The 5402-nt window shown below is 32.9% G+C and overlaps 1 long non-coding RNA gene across 1 annotated transcript; it reads right to left on the bottom strand.

Annotated features, from left to right (window-relative positions):
- Positions 1-2448: 2448 nt before the first annotated feature.
- On the bottom strand, positions 2449-3375 carry LOC149566859 (uncharacterized). The gene is made up of 2 exons (XR_016361588.1): positions 3233-3375; positions 2449-2751 (listed from the first exon to the last, which is right to left on the bottom strand). It is a non-coding gene; the product is annotated as an uncharacterized LOC149566859 (long non-coding RNA).
- Positions 3376-5402: the final 2027 nt, after the last annotated feature.

Below are 5402 nucleotides of genomic sequence, written 5' to 3'. Positions count from 1 at the left end.
TACGGGGTGATCTGCTTATAGGGGTGAGTGATTGAGTAGCCTAGACAAGTGGTGAGCAACATGGGTAGGTTTGGAATTTCATAGAGGATAGTTTGCCACGTTGTATTACATGTTCTCTAGCTATTGCAGTGGTGAAGATTGTATGTCTTTCAATTGTATTAAAGGCAGCCAGATGCATAGAGGGATATCACTATCACATCTTTGGTTGTGTGTTGGTTCATAGTGAAAAAAAACAGGTGTGATAAGAAAAATCTCAAAATGCTTGATTTGTTCAGAATCAGCACACTAAAATCACCTAGATTTTTACATGTAGGGACTAAGAGAAGCTTCCCTAATGATTTTATGGCTTCTCCTTCTCCTTCTTATAAGATTGGAAAAATAAGTTTGAGTGGCTGCAGATGGACAGTGAGATGATTTACCACTAGATCCACTGACCACGGGTTCTACAGTTCAGTGATATATAGTTATTCATAATTATCTGCATCATCCCTGGGATTGTTGCTACCAACCTAAGAAGCAAGTGACCACCATTTACCTACTATAAAATCCTCCAACATAAATGTGGCCATAACGGATCACTCTTCATCTAAAATTTCAACGGGTGTGTTGGGCGTGGGTTAGTGTGAAACAGGTGTAACATCAATCCTTGATTTTAAATGCATTTTGATATTAATTGCTCATATTTCAAGTAGTATTATGAAATTAGTGTCTCATTTCAATTGGATACATAGACTTTTCTAGAGCAAGGAAGGAAAGTATAACTCACAATATGTATTTTTGTTTAAATAGCTTGCAAATATGTTGTGAATAGATTGAGGCAGCGAGCTCTACAGAGAATTTCCTTTGAAGTAGGAAAACAAATCTCTTATAATATGTTAAAGAGATTGCAATAACTGTAACTATCCCCAAGAATCTAGTTAGTTATTGTGATACAATTTAAGGAGTTATTGTTCAAGGTCTTATGCTTTTAAATTTATATTCTCAATTAAAGAAACCCAATTCTACAATATAGAGTTATAAGCTTCTTCTTTTTTCGAAGAATATCTTAGACTCATGAGTAACATCCTTGAATTTGTAGAAAAATCCATGCATAATTTGGGTGCTACAACCCTTTCAAGAGGGATAACTAGCTGCAGTAGTTTTGGTCACTATTTTGATACTTTAAAGCCCTTTATTAATTCTTGTAGGAGCTCTTCTTTTTGTGATAATTTTAGGGCATTCTTCTACTATGCATAATATTTAGATTGAGCCCTAAGATGTTGATTAGCCAAACAAAGAATTTTAAAACATTCTTATGCATCTGGTTCAATGATCAAATGATTTATGGTAATTTTTGCAAGTGATAAAACTGGAGCCACCTACTTTACCAATCCTCCTATCATATCATGTCCACTTAAAATTGGTAAATAGCCCCTTTATTTTAAAAATATTAAAAATTGTGTCTATCCAAACTAGATTCACGTTCAGAATAACCCATTTTCTAACTCTTAGTTATTCACTAGGCTGAATGTGCTAATAACTTAATATTGGTACTTTTCCTTAACATAGTGTACTATTGTAGATTTTAACATATTGACATCCTTGATTGGGTATAATCTAGAGGGGAGGTTATCTTAATGTGGTGTGGAGATTTGAACTTAGCTTTTTTGCATATGACAAGAAAATTGTTTTAACTTTAATAAATTTTCCTTGATGACTATTGTTTGCTATGGAAGTGTGATGCTTGGAAAAATGTACTATTTAGAGAGTATATGCTGCAAGAAGGAAGAAAAATTCAAGCAATTACAAATTCAATCCCAAATAGATGTTTCTGGTGGGGTTGGTGGCCAATCCCTAGTGTCAAGATTATGGTGAAATGTGAAAAATATCACCAGTGAGAAATGAAGCAAGGCAATGGCTTGTTTTCATGTATGAACCATGTACAACATCAATATGGCATATGGTATCTCCCTTATAGAATATTTTTCCATTTACCTTTATATAAATGAAATAATAATACCACTGACTCATATTTATAGTCATTAGAGCAACCGTATTTGTGATATAGATCTAGGATCTACAATTCATCCAATGCAGATGCCTCTAGTATTTCCTTTCAGACATTTCAATAGATAGATAACTTTAATGATAGGGATGCAGTTGTCAAGATCATTATTATAGTAGGTGCTCTCTCTAGCTTATCACTAAACCATATTCTGATGGATAAGAAACAAAAATATTTTCTCATTGAGAAATCTAATGGGGTTCAATTGTTGTCCCTTCTTTTAAGCTTTGAAACATATTTTTATAGAGCCCAGTGCTAAAAGTCGAATATTTATGATTTGGAAAGTTATTAAACTTCCACTTTTATCTCTATTGTTTGAGACACTAATAATCTTTAATTATTTTTTTCCTACACTGCCATCCATGCTATGAAGCTGGACTTAATTATGTTATGTAGGCCAGAAAAAATTCACTTTAGTTTTAATGTATCCCTTCATAATAATAAAACAACATGATTATATGCTGGCTTATTACTGCTTGAAAATGGAAGTTCCTAGGCAACATAGATCAGCTAGAAATCATCTCCCTAATCCAACTCACCTAGTTTGATATCATTAGAGGAATGCCAATATAGGTCACATGTAGCATCAATTGGCTGCAGTGACAAATAGGTGCTAGTATCTCCAGTTTTCAAACTTAACCTCCAGTTTCCAAACTTCACCTTGCCGATTCATAAACCTTAAGCCTCCAAATGTGCAAACTCCTACCCTGAAACAAAAGCATCATTTTCAAATGTAATATACTTGCTGTTGTAATATGTCAATGCCTACTATCTTAATTTTTTTTTATCCACAATTACCATTTCTTGAGAAAAATCGCAGGTTCAAACTCGGTTATATCACGTTGAAACTTGAGACAATCTCCTATTACATTAACAAATAAGAACTTCAGATGACGTCTATCCAGCAGACCAACGTTTTGTATTGCACATTCTCTAATATTTAACTATCTTACGAAATCGAATTAATAACCTATAATCCAAATTTAATATTCTGTCTTTTTCCTACACAGAAGAACTGACTGGTTACAGTTTTGACGACACTGAAATAAGATCATAACAATTTCAAGGAAGAACAACTACCTTAATTTTAGACTTGGTGTAAATATAATCCATGAGCTAAAACGAATCGATAAGATTCAAGCTAAGACATTATTTCATCCTTCCAAACAAGAAGAGTTAATAAAGAACCTGGAGAAGACGTTTGCTACAGTTTTCCCCAACCTTCTACTGCACTGGAAAAGATCTTTTCTTTACTCTCGACCTCCTTCCACTTCCAATCACCGCTCTCCTCTCTCCCCCTTTTCTGCCAAATAAGGTTGTAATTATTTAATGTTTCCTCCCTCACTCTCTTGCGTAACTGCCTCCCCAAATCCACCCAAAATTCCCCACTCTTTTTTTCCCTTATCCTTTGTTGAACTTAATGCCATTCTGGTAGTAGTAATGAAAGCAAAGAGTAAATAAATATATTTCAACATAGAAGAATATACTACTAACGTGTTTCAATTTACCAACATCAATCAATAAAAAAAAATCTTTAGTTTGATATATATATATATATATAGAACATTTATCAATAAAATAATTTAAACACTCACACCTATATACCTTTCATACACAAATAATTAGTATTTACTCCTATCTGATCTGATCTGATCATAAAAAAGAAAGGAATTAACAATAACATCTCACAAAAAAAGTAATCATCATAAAAAGTAAGTCTAAATGTGTGTGTGTGGCTACAAGGATCATTTGATTCATCTCCTTCCGAGAGGCTAACCCCCTCTACCTCAACCACACTCTTGTCCTATCGATCCTCCATCCACTCAAACACTCACAAACAAATTTGAGTCAATATCCATTTAGAAATATCTAATCAACATCTTAAGCATCATAATAGCAATGTAATAATTTATGCATCAATATCCACAATGCATCATAATCTAGAAGTCTATTACTTCATCATAAAATAATGTTATAAGCCTAATCATGTTTAACATTAATAACATCACAATAACATTTCAATGGATTAATTATTCATTTAAATCATCCTAATTAACACATCAGATTGTAGAAGTTAACTTATCCATTAATTAATCCAAATTTAAGTCAAAGTTTGAGTAGATCAAAATCAACAAGTTTTCCGCATGATCGTCACATAGGCAAAAACAATGAAAGTCACAAGACAAGTCCTGACAAGCCATCTCATTGTTATTTCTTAGAGATCCCATTGATTTGTTCAACAACTCTATCTTAAAGACATTGAATGTATCTCATATTTGGTTTATATTTTATAATAAAAAATAAATATGTTATCATTCCGATGAACAAGATGTATTTGCTTCTGAGCAAATTGTGTTTGTTTTTATCTATTTTTTCCACAATGGACTTTATGTCTTTTTGACGTACAATAGAAGAGCAGAAGAGTTTGACCCTCTGCCTTCAATTTGTTGGCCATAAATACAATAACTCGATTCACATTGAATTAATACCACCTTGGCAGTGACATCTCGGTTTCTAGCGATTAGAATTTCTCTTGGAAATATATTTACGGTAGAGGACTTTAAAGATTGCTATGATGTTCATTGAACTCAAGAGTCTTTATTGTAAACTCCCTTTCATTGGCGGGCCACTTAAGAGAAATTAGATAGTGATTTCAAATAGTGAGATTCTGTGAGTATATCATACAATCAGACTTTCGACAATCTTGTATAAACCACATTGACTCTAGAAAGTAACTTGTCTGCAATGACGACTGACTTTGCAGTTGGGTTCAGAGTAACTTGTCTGCCGTGGACTGTCTCTGACTCCTCAATTTCCTTCGGGGTAATTTCCATTTAACTATACCCACTAGTAGCAGTGGCACTTCACCAATGGGAAAATTATTCCTAACCCTTGCTTTTGTAGTTACTATCTTGAGTTAAATGATACTAGCAACTACCATGGTATTCGTTGGGCTCTAAGCGTCCCCAAATTATATCATTGAAAAATAATCTAATGGTGATTTATCATTTAGTTATTTCAATTTAGTTGAATATTTATGCATTTAACAATAAATCTTTATTAGTATAGCAAGGAGTTCTCAAATGAGCACCAAGAAGTATTTAGAAAAGAATTATAGATGGCATTATTCTAACTTTTTTAGTCAAAAAACAATGGCAAAAGATGTCTTGTATGTGGAAAATCAAGTTTTTATAGGAAAATTTCTATATAACTCTACTTCATTAGAATTGTAGACCATTAGGATTTTGAATCCAAAGGAACATATGTTTTTAATATTGCAATTAGTTACTCATAGACGTTTCCACAATATAAAAGTAGCAATTTGATTTTTAGTTTTGGGCCCTCTTTTCAAAATGAA

This window comes from Cupressus sempervirens, chromosome 3 (genome assembly GCF_028749045.1).
Source record: "Cupressus sempervirens isolate cs-2001-9-10 chromosome 3, ASM2874904v1, whole genome shotgun sequence".
Classification (NCBI taxonomy): Eukaryota; Viridiplantae; Streptophyta; class Pinopsida; order Cupressales; family Cupressaceae; genus Cupressus; species Cupressus sempervirens.
Note: the sequence above shows the minus strand (reverse complement) of the source record. Positions and strands in the feature narration are given on the sequence as shown.